The sequence below is a fragment of the Antechinus flavipes genome, chromosome 3 (assembly GCF_016432865.1).
Source record: "Antechinus flavipes isolate AdamAnt ecotype Samford, QLD, Australia chromosome 3, AdamAnt_v2, whole genome shotgun sequence".
Classification (NCBI taxonomy): domain Eukaryota; kingdom Metazoa; phylum Chordata; class Mammalia; order Dasyuromorphia; family Dasyuridae; genus Antechinus; species Antechinus flavipes.
The window spans coordinates 241,452,521-241,465,356 of record NC_067400.1 but is presented as its reverse complement, the minus strand read 5'-3'; positions in this window follow the sequence as shown (position 1 = coordinate 241,465,356).

The window sequence follows — 12,836 nt, the reverse complement described above, 5'->3', positions numbered from 1 at the left end:
GGAATCATAAACTACTACACTGTTTGCTTTCCCCTTCCTCTTTTTCTGGAAACTTTTATTTATGTGGTTAATAGATTAATATTTTTTACTTTCTCATGATGTTGACTCATATAGACTTTGCTATTTATGAAAACTATTAGTTTTTTTTTTTTCCCCATGTGAACTGTTTCCCTTAGCTCTCTAGTCCTAAACTTAACAACTGATTGTGCCGATCTCGCTAGCACCCTGGACACCCCAGAATCAGCTGGAGTCAAGATAAGCAAAAGTCCTTAATCTTTATTCTCGGTCTTAGACGCAGGTTTGAACAGGAGGGAAGCAGATCTCTGTCACCTCATCTACCGCTGAGAGTGTGTGACCCTCAGTCGTCTTACTCCACCCCCTAGTCCCTCCTACAATCCTCTATACACCAATCACTGAGCCAGTACAGATAGTGGAAAGGACCATTTTTAAAGCATATGCTCATAGAGTATTGTCCAATCAGTAATTAGCCTCAACACTCAGCAGTCCCAACCTCAGTGCATCAACCCAATAGTTTCAGCCCTCTACAATTGATATTCAAGACTCCAAGTTTTTTCCTATTAAATTGCATCATAAATTAGATCTTAATTCTGATATCCACTCTATTCTACTTTGTTTCATCCACATACTAGTTATAAGAAGCAATATAAAAAAGGGCACCCATAGTCTAAAACAGTTGTAGAGATGCAACTTGGCAAATTCTTCAGATTCTTTAGTCTTTATGTTCTCATCAGCCATAGTCACTGAAATTGAGACTATAAAGTTCTCATTGCCAGAGTTACTGTTTCTGTTTCAACATTAGAAGCTAATATGAAATTATTAATGAAAATTACATTAAAGAAGATGTCTTATCATCTGCTTTGCCACTGAATCCTACAGACCTCTCTGCTTGACTTGCAGCAGAAACCTTCTATACCTCTTGTCTCTCAGTGGATTAGAGAATCAGAGATTATTTTGTGCTTCAATTTGTATTGTCAGCACTTGGTATAGTGCTTTGCATGTAAGTATTGAATGTATATTTTTCATTCTTTCCTAATAGAGATCTATCTAGCTTCCACAAGACCTACCTACTTTGGTGCTATATGCCCTCACATTTTAATAACTTAACTGTTTTATAAGCCAGAAATTTCAAACGTGCCCCCTGACAGCCTCACAGAATCCTCCACAGGGCCAAATGCACCCTGACTCAGACTAAAAGAAACCAGACAAAACTATAATGAAAAGAGAAAATATTGTATTTAAAACTAACTCAGTAAGTGGCTGTAGGGATCCTTATTTATGGTTTAGTAGCCCCCATTTTTATTTGAGTTCAACACCACTATTCTAGGCAACTCTTAATAACCACAGATAAAGTGACTACCTGCATTACCTAAGAATTCCTTCATCTGTAAATTCATTGTATTAGGGAAATATAAGGTCCAACCCTTATCTTTCACCCATATAAGTATGCCATTCAATATTTCATTCAAAATACTGGCAAAAACTTTGATCAGTTGCATAGCTTTATGCACTCTTTATGCTAGAAAGTTTCTTTCAGTCTTAATTGAGTTGCTATTTGACAATAAATCCATTGATCAGAACTATTATTTAATCCACATTTTAATCTTATCCATGAATATCAAGGTGTTTTATCAAATATCTTGCTACATATCCTGATATATGATGCTTACATTAGGTTTCTCTGAGCTATTATAATGGTTTCAAAAACAACAGTAATGCTTTGCCAGCTAGAAAAGCAACACAGTGGTTACAAAACAATTAGCAATTTGTCAGGCCTTGTTTATATATACTTTGAAATATAGTGTTCAATTACATATAGTGTTTAAGAAAAGAGAATTGGATGTTTAACTGATAGAATCCCAGCATGGATAATTTGCCACAACTGTGAAGTAACCTTTCAATTACACTTAGCACTAATCAGATATTTCCTGAAATTTCGTTTCTAGTATGATAATCTAAAATCTAAATAAAATTTTATATTAGAGAAGATTTAAGGAGCTGAAGTATTTGAAACAATTGAAAAGCAAAAAGAATTGAACTCTTTACCAAAAAGAAGAAAACTATAAAAGACAACACTGATTTTAAAACATCTTAAAAGCTGTTCATATGTATATGTGTGTATATATATATATGTATATATATATACACACACATATATATATTTATACACATACATATATACATATATGAGTGTAGATATCTGATTGTTATTTTAACTGATAAAGGTATAAAAGGAAATGGACTTAGTGGTTAGACATAGGATGATTTTCTTTACTGTGAAACTCTCAAGGCAATATTATATAAAAAATAAGAGTATTCGATCTGGATTCAGGAGACCTGTATTCATAACCTACCTTAGTGATTAACAATAATAAATCTAATCAGTCAAATATTATTCACTTGTTGTTTGCTAGGTATTATGCTAAATACTGAGGATGCATATATAAAGAATAAATTAATACCAACTTAAAAGGGGCTTATATTTTAATGAGGAAGATAATACATATATAACAAAAAGGCATATACATAAATACATATATACACACATTAATAATTCAAACATACATATATGTAAATATTAACAAACAATAATTCAATACAAGGTAGTTTGAGGAGAGCACTAGCCACTGAAATGGATCAGTTTTGAGCGTATCTTGAAAGAAAAGAGGGATTCTACAAAGCAGAATTGAGAGTGGGCAGACATGAAAGCTATTGCAAAAGTGTAAAGATAGGAAAGGTATTTTGTGTTTGTAAAAACACAGAAAAGGCCAATTTGGCTGTACTTCAGAGTATGGGAAAGTAATTAGCCAGTGATGCTAGAAAATAGGCTTTCTTAGGGTTTCCTTTAAATTTAATATTTCAGATTATGTGGCACATTCATATAAATAAGCAATCATTAAATGCCAACATAAATAAATAAAAGATTTTTTTTAAAAAAATCTGCATACTACCTTTCCAGCAATAGAAGATAGATTTTTTTATTGTTTAAAGGACTTTTTTTCAGCACAGTAAGCATACATGTAAATATGTTAATAAAACCATTCTGGGTTATTGATGGTCATCTAAAAACATTGCACAGATGTGAATTCATTCAAATAATATTTGACACAAACACGGATAACAATGCAAATTCTGATAGAAGGGATTAAATATGGTCAGTATTATCTATCATGGTATGTGATATTAATTATTACTATTTAGCATTTTTTATTGAAAATTGAAAAAATAAATAAGGATACATAATATTCTGCTCCTATCCAAATTTTGGAGAGAAATTCATTTGAAAGGATATATTCACTAATTGGACATTAAATAAAAACATTCAACTGGTGACTATAAACATTTCTTACTTCCTTACTAATATACAAACCATCTAGTTTTTGTAAAATATGCTTTAAAATTACCAATTGCAAAAATGTCTAATATTCCCAAATATTCCCTCATTTTTTGCTGAGGTAATAACGTTAGGCAGAAATTAAATAAATGAGAACCCCTCTGCAAATTAGTAGTTGAAATTTGAGAGTAATTATACCATCATCCTTTGGCAAATAGCTTCTTCAAATTTAACTAGACAGGGGTCCTAAGTAAAAATCTGCAGTCTATCATTAAGTCCTTAATTACAAGCTTTTTTAGTTTAATAGGACTTGGCAAAGCTTGTGTCTTGCCAGCACAGAACCCAAGATCACCCATTCCATTATAACTAAGATTTGGAGCAGAAGGATTAATATGTATGTATAATGAATCTGGTAAAATATTCTATATGTCCTTTTAAAAAAGTATTTGTAACAAAATTGAATATTATTGGCAAATTAAAATAAAATACAGTTATCTATATTAAAATTAAACCTTTCCCAGGTGGGAGAAATAGGTAAAAGTTATAGAACAGAAAAAGAAAAAAAGATTACCATGGTGTTTGTTTCACTTACATCACAATGCTCCTAACAGCAAACAAAAGTGTCTGTAATTTCTGTTATCATATTTTGGCTGTGATTACTTTGTGAACGTTCTGGCAAATTTTGATGGGATGCTCTTATTTGAGAGCCTAAACATTTCAGCTTTGTGCAATAACTATGGAAATTCACTTGGACTATCAATTTATTGGGACCAATGGCCCAAAATGCACCACTTCTCCAAAGACAATGATATTGTTCTAAACACAATGAGAAGACAGGAAATTATACAAGTGTAAAATACAGATTTCACAGAACAATATTTGCTCATATGTAATTTATATTTATGATATTTGTGTGAAGTACTAATATGGCTATTTTAATTCTATCATTTATTGACAATAAATTTCTATACTGTTATTTCAGCATCTCTTTACTTTTTATCTCATCAAATACCAAACTTTCTTTTAGTCTCTAGAGCTCTAGACTCTTTTTTCTTAAATAAGGAAAAATATACAATTCAAATTAATATTTAACAAATTCTTAGCACCATTTACTTAGAGTCTTGTGCAAAGTACACTGAATTAGGAGTCAAGGGACAAGTTTTTGTTCTGGTTCAGTAATTATCTATAAAATCTTAAGCAAGTTGTTTCATCTACCTGTGCTTCCTTTTGGACTATGCATTATTTTAGGAATTTTATTTTCAGCTGCATTTGTTATGGGCCAGAATTTGAAACAAGGTGCTAAGTCACTGGAATTGATAGAGACAATGATTATGTATTTAGTACTTATTAGAGTTCACACCTTTAAGAGAGCATATATAAGGAGGAGCTCCCACAAGCCCACAGAAGCCCACAAGCCCGCTCTCTCGGAGGCGGAGTCAGATTCATTCCAACTTCCATCTTTGTGCTGGCTGGGGACTTCGGGAGATTCACAAGTCAATATTCAGTGGAGGAGATTCACAAGTCACAGAAGCCCACAAGCCCACTCTCTTGGAGGCAGGGTCAGATTCATTCCATTTTCTACCTTTGTGCTGTCTGGAGGCTTTGGATTGGGAGGGAGCTAGAGGCTGAAGCTGGAAGAAACAAAGGACTAGCAGCAAGAGCTCTTGGAACCAAGGAAAGAGATAGGCCTCTAAGAAAACTAACCAGGCTATTTTGAAGGAAAAAATAAAGGATTTGGACTTTAATTTCTGGCTGCATTTGAGGTGATTATTACTCTGAACTGAAACTAAGGCTGCTCCCAGAAGCCCCCCAAGAAACCTGCTCCCAGAGAACATTATATTCTAGAGAAAAATATTACATGCATTCATCTGAGGTAAAAGTTTGGGCTTATCATTTGTAATCACAAATTGTCTCTTTTACATTTGTCAATCAGTCTTCAGTCATGGTCCTTTTTTAATCTTTAACATTAATATATACTAAATAATAAGGTTTAAATTTATGATTGTTTTGTTATTATATGCTATTGACTCTCTATACTAGCAGCTATCCCAAATCTCCCATGGGTCACCTCTTTACCGGATAATATTATTAAGCGAGGTCACAGCCTTTGAGGAAATATAAGAGACTTTTTCTCCATGAAAAAAGCTCCATTGGCTCCAAGCATTATGGGATACAGAATAAAATTTTCACATAACCCTGCTATTCCTTCTCTCCTAGGCTCTTTACTTCTCTTAGTGATTTCAATCTTAGTGACTGAAATCAACTTCCCATGGTTTCAATTAACTTCATTCAAATGTCCTCTAAATTAATCTATCCTTTATCTAATCTCTCTTCCAAATTATTCCAGGCCTTTTTTATTTATTGCCTGTTGAACATCTTCACTTGGATTTCTTGTCAACATGTTCCAAGATCTTCTTCCACAAAAACAAACAAAAAAAATTGTCCAGACTTCCCAAATTCCAAGAAACCTCTAAATACTTTCTTCCTCAAATTACTTTATCCCCAATCCCAATATCTCTATCAAGATGAAATTTTATTTTACAAAGTTTGTTGCTTTTCCTAAACCTTCCCTGAACATTCCAGTCAATATCATTTCATGTACCACCATACTGTATTCTGAATCATATATATAGCTATATATATATATATATAAAATCTTGTTTTCCCCATTTTACATTCCTTAAAAGGACAATGTATACCTTATGCATTTTAATCACTCAACAAAACGTTCTCAAGTCCAATTTTTTTTTTTGTTTATAGCCTATACTGCTTATTGTCATAATGAATAGCCTTTCAAATTGTAATTATATGATTCCCAACATATCAACTTCAAGTGCCACAATTCTGAGACAGCACTATAGGAAAATCTCTTTGAAGTCAAAGGAATTCAGAAGAGTTTTATGCTCCTTAAGAATTCAAATACTGGGAGCAACTAGATGGCATAGTGGATAAAGCACCAGCCCTGAAGTTAGGAGGACCTGAGTTCAAATGTGACCTCAAACACTTTAATACTTCCCAGCTTTGTGACCCTGGGCACATCACTTAACCCCAATTGTCTCAGGAAAAATAAAAAATAAATTTCAAATAATTGTTTTTCCTTGAACAAATCACTTAATTTTTTCCTCATTAAAATGAGGGAGTCAGATTTGATGTTCTCCAACATCTCTATAGCTTTGAATCTATGATTTTCATAATGGCATGATGTATTCTAACATATTTGTTTAGTGCTAACATTTGCTTAGTGCTTCAAAATTTTAGTATAGTAGAAAACTTTCTCAGAGCTTAAGAAAAGCATGAAAAATGCTGGGAAAAAAAATCAAGAAATACTGCTCTACAATCCAGTTTGAGCTAAATTAGTTTTTCTTTTGCCACCTCACAAAACTAGATCCAGCTATTTTCTAATCCATTTCTTTTTTCCCCTTTAATTAATAGCCTCCTCATTGTCTCTGCTCCACTTCCTTTGCACTCTGGATTACCACTTTAAAATATTAGGTAATTTGGGGATCTGTAAATCAGAATGGCCGACTAACTAGCCTTGAATGATAGCTCCATTACTAGTTATCTGAGTGAACTTGTACAACTATAATATTCTTTAACTCAGTTTTTCTCACCATGAAATTCTACAGCAATATTCACCTAATAATATTTTACTTTTTCCTGTTACATGTAAAGATAGCTTTCAACATTCATTTTTGTAAGATTTTTGAGTTCTACATTTTTCTCCCTCGGTTCTTTTCTTTCCAAGACAGCAAGCAATCTGATAGGTTATGCATGTACAATCAAATAGAAATATCCAAATACCCATATATTTTAAGCATCAGGTACCAGATGTTGTGATATGTACTGGGAATACAGAACAAAAAATGAAATAAATCTCTTTCATTAAAGACCTAACCTTTTATTTATTTATTTATTTTTTTATTTAATAATAACTTTGTATTGACAGAATCCATGCCAGGATAATTTTTACACAGCATTATCCCTTGCAATCACTTATGTTTCGTTTTTTCCCCTCCCTCCCTCCTCCCCCCCCCCAAGATGGCAAGCAGTCCTATATATGTTAAATATGTAGCAGTATATCCTAGATACAATACATATTTGCAGAACCGAACAGTTCTCCCACTGCACAGGGAGAGTTGAATTCAGAAGGTAAAAATAACTCGGGAAGAAAATCAAAAATCAAATAGTTCACATTCATTTCCCAGTATTCCTTCTTTGGGTGTAGCTGTTTCTGTCCATCATTTATCCAATGAAACTCAGTTAAGTCTCTTTGTCAGAGAAATCCACTTCCATCAGAATACATCCTCATACAATATCGTTGTCGAAGTGTATAATGATCTCCTGGTTCTGCTCATCTCACTTAGCATCAGTCCATGTAGGTCTCTCCAAGCCTCTCTGTATTCATCCTGCTGGTCATTCCTTACAGAGCAATAATATTCCATAACATTCATATACCACAATTTACCCAGCCATTCTCCAATTGATGGGCATCCATTCATTTTCCAGTTTCTAGCCACTACAAACAGGGCTGCTACAAACATTTTGGCACATACCGGTCCCTTTCCCTTTTTTAGTATCTCTTCGGGGTATAAGCCCAATAGAAACACTGCTGGATCAAAGGGTATGCACAGTTTGATAACTTTTTGGGCATAATTCCAGATTGCTCTCCAGAATGGTTGGATTCGTTCACAATTCCACCAACAATGCATCAGTGTCCCCGTTTTCCCGCATCCCCTCCAACATTCATCATTATTTTTTCCTGTCATCTTAGTCAATCTGACAGGTGTGTAGTGATATCTCAGAGTTGTCTTAATTTGCATTTCTCTGATCAATAGTGATTTGGAACACTCTTTCATGTGAGTGGTAATAGTTTCAATTTCTTCATCTGAAAATTGTCTGTTCATATCCTTTGACCATTTATCAATTGGAGAATGGCTTGATTTTTTATAAATTTGAGTCAGTTCTCTATATATTTTGGAAATGAGGCCTTTATCAGAACCTTTAATTGTAAAGATGTTTTCCCAGTTTGTTGCTTCCCTACTAATCTTGTTTGCATTCGTTCTGTTTGTACAAAGGCTTTTTAATTTGATATAATCAAAATTTTCTATTTTGTGATTGGTAATGGTCTCTAGTTCATCTTTGGAAAGACCTAACCTTTTATTGGAGGTAACATACACACACATTAAGTATGAGATTTGACTATTAGTGGTAAGGATTCATTGCTTATTCTCATCACTTTTCTTTGAAATCGATCAAATTTTTTTTATGTCCATTGTCAATACTCTAGCTAATAGTCACCTTTTAAAAAAAAGTTTTCTTAGAAACAATCTTTTTCAAGCATCCACTTTACAAGTAAGGAAAACTAAGACCCTGAGAAGTTAAGTGACTTGTCCAGTTGTCTAATGAACAAATCAAATTGGATGTCTAATAGACATATTAAATTTGGCAAGTTCAATTCAGAACTTATCTTTTCTCCCAAACCCTCCCCTTCTCCAGATTTCCCTGTCATTGTCAAGGGCACCATAATCCTTCTAGTCGTCTAGGCTAGCAATTTAAATGTAGATTCTTCACTGTCTCTCTCCTTCTCCCCCATCCTCCCTCATTCAATCTGTTACCTATACCTGTGCATTTCACCTTGCATCATCCCTGTTTCTATCCTCTGATATTTTTACTATTTTGATACAGGCCCTCATCTCCATAAACCAACTGGTCAATCTACCTGACCTAAATTTCTCCCAACTTCAGTCCACCCCTCCATTCAGCTATCCAAGTGATTTTCCTGTCATTAATCAGAGAAATGCAAATTAAGACAACTCTGAGATACCATTACACACCTGTCAGACTGGCTGATAATGCGGAATGTTGGAATGGATGTGGGAAAACAGGGACACTGATACATTGTTGGTGGAATTGTGAACACACTCAGCCATTCCAGAGAGCAATTTGGATCTATGCTCAAAAAGTTATCAAACTATGTACACCCTTTGACCCATCAGTGTTACTACTGGGCTTATATCCCAAAGAGATCATCAAGAAGGGAAAGGGGCCTGTATGTGCTAAAATGTTTGTGGCAGCCCTGTTTGTAGTGGCTAGAAACTGGAAATTGAGTGGATGCCCATCAATTGGAGAATGGCTGAATAAATTGTGGTATATGAATGTTATGGAATATTATTGTTCGGTAAGAAATGAGGATTTCAGAAAGGCCTGGAGAGACTTACCCGAACTGATTCTGAGTGAAATGAGCAAGACCACAAGATCACTATATACTTCAACAACAATACTATATGATGATCAATTCTGATGGATCTGGCCATCTTCAGCAATGAGATGAACCAAATCAGTTTCAATGGAGCAGTAATGAACTGAACCAGCTACACTTAGCGAAAGGACTCTGGGAGATGACTAAGAACCATTACATCGAATTCCCAATCCCTATATTTTTGTCGGCCTGTATTTTTGATTTCCTTCAAAGGCTAATTGTACAATATTTTGGAGTCCGATTCTTTTTGTACAGCAAAATAATGGTTTAGACATGTATACTTATTTTGTATTTAATTTATATTCTAATATATTTAATACATATTGATCATCTTGCCATCTAGGGGAGGGGATGGGGGGAAGGAAGGGAAAAATTGGAACAAAAGGCTTGGCAATTGTCAATGCTGTAAAATTACCCATGCATATAACTTGTAAATAAAAAGCTATTTTAAAAAAAAAAAGCGATTTTCCTAAAGTGTAGGTCTAACCTTATTACTCCCTCCTTTCCCTATTCCTGATCTCCAATAAGCTCTCTGGTCATCTCTACAATCAAAGACAACATCATTTGGTATTCATATTTCATAACTTTCTCTTTCTCCTGGTGCCCTCCACTCACCTCTCCAATCCTCTTGAACCTTAAATTCCATATACTTCTTGATTCAGTGACAATGGCCTCCTTGTTTCCCAAACAAGACATTCTATCTCTGGACTCCTGGCATTTTTTTCTGTGTCCCAGGTGGGACCACATGGAACTGAAAAGTTCTCCCTCTTGCTTCTGCCTTCTGGCTTACTTCAAGTCCTAACTGAAATCTTATCTTGAATTGTAAGCCTTTTGTCTCTCAATTCTAGTACCTTCCCTCTGATACTTATTTCCTTTTTATGCTGTATGTAGCCTGCTTGGAGATATTTGTTCCTATGTGGTTCCTCCCCTTGGGATTGTTAGCTTCTTAAGGGCAGGGATTTTGCCTTTGTATCCTAAACCTCCAAGATATAAAGACTCAGTAAAGACAGTCATCTCTAAAAACTAAATTGCTTTTCATACTGTCAAACCATCTCTTATACATCTAACAAATCTTGCCTGATTTACAATCCTAAAACATCATTTCAATAATTTCACTCTGATATCAAAAAAGAACTTCAAAGACTATCCAGTATCTCCAGGATGAGGTCCAAACTCAATCTCATGGACCTGCAATACTACTTTCCATCTATTTTTCCAACTTTATTAAAATCAGTTTTCTATATAAACCCACTGCTACCACCAAACTTTTTTTTAAAAACATGCCCTAAATACATCTTTGTCCTTAGTTAGAATACTTGATTGATTTTGCACTTTCCTATGATTTGCTTCAACCCTTTTACCTTAGGGCAAATTTTAATCATTTAAAATTTAGCACTCCACTTAGATCCTTTCAATAAAGAAATTTCTGATCACTCTGATCCCTTCCTCCTCTAGCATTTATTGTCTAAGTCATTCATGTGTAACCATAGTGTACAGCTGTGTCATTTAATCTATACTTCTTAAAAATTTCTCTTATTTCTTCAGTTAGGATTGTCTCACCTCAAGTAAGTTATAAAATCCTGCAAATTTTTACACATATCTATTTTTGTATGTTCTATGGGCCTCAATGGATCTCTGAACCTAATATTTGAAAAACGTTTATTAAATGTGTTAAGAGTATTATAGTTTTCACAGCACTTAGGATCATGTCTTTTTTATTATTATTATAACTTTTTATTGATAGTAAATATGCATGGGTAATTTTTTACAACATTATCTCTTGCACTCCCTTCTGTTCCGATTTTTTCCTTCCCTTCCTCCACCCTCTCCCCTAGATAGCAGGCAGTCTTATACATGTTAAATGTTACAGTATAGGATCATGTGTTAAACTGATCAAGTGTTGAAAAAAAAAAGAATTCATTTGCATGTAAAATTATCTCTGAATGCAGATCAAAAGAACTTTTATTTAAATTAACATAATTTTCTTCATCTAAATCAATGTTTTAATAGTAAAATCTAATTAGCAAAAAGACAAACTGATGGACTCAATAGATTTCAATAATTTTAAAATGAAGGATATTCAATTTTTTAAAATCTAATTTTCTTCCCACAGTACAAAACAGACAAGGAAATAGCTTAAATCACCAACAAAATAAGTTTCTTCAAAAAAAAATTCTTGCCTGACAACAGTCTGACTCAAAGGAAATCTGAAGGACAAAAGCAAACACCTTTTTTAAAATGTCATACTCGAACTCTGGCAAATACATTGCAACGAAATTTGTTTGTTTTAAACTGTGGACACAGCAACAAATTCAAGGAATACTAATACTATCCAATACTAATCTATTTGATTACACACTAAAACTGAAATCAAGTAATTTTGAAAGTTATTCCAAACCAAGAACCATTTAGTTTCCCTGTTTTATGCCCACGTGAGTTTTACCCTTTTCTATTTTTGCCAGTTTTTTTCTGTTAAAAAACAAACAAACAACTATCTATTGAACCTGTTCCTAATTTTTCCAGTGAGTCATTTAGGTCCTCCCTCAAGTGTCTGACAACGTGATTACAAAATCCCTCCATACACTTTCCTACAAACGTGCAATCACTCTACTCGCAAGGCAGAACCAGCTCGGAAGGCTTTATCCTTTTCCTAGGGGTCACCGCCGAGGAAGCTTCTTAACAAAGAGAGCCTAATGAGGTTTTTTTCGGAAAGCGTGGAGAGGCAAGATTAAAGAGTTAAGTGCCACAGGTGAGAAAATTGGAATCAAGGTCCAGAAAAGAGGAAGTGAGGTAGGGCGCCCCAGCCTCACAATCCCCCGCGACTCCCAGCCCCGAGGATTGGACGGGAGATTGGGTTAATGCCCTGAAGGAGGACCGCAACCCACCATTCCCCACCCTAGAGGAATCCCCTCCGAAGCTGGAACCCAAACGCGGGAGACCGCAGCCGAGAGAGCAGCGAGGAAAGCACGTCGACGTCAGGCAACGTCAATGAGCGTGACCACGCAAACGGGCCCCAGCCCCGCCCTCACGTGTCCTAGCTGATGTGGGAGGGATGAGGGAGAGGGAAGTCTTCTGGTCGAGATGGAAACATGGCCCGGCCTAGTGAAGTCCCGGAGAAGAGAAATCGGGCCCGGCCAGCCATCTTATACTTTTATTAAAATATTTAGGGAAAAGTAGTTTTCGGGTCTTATCGAGCCTAACGTGTAATTGGGGACACCTGATATG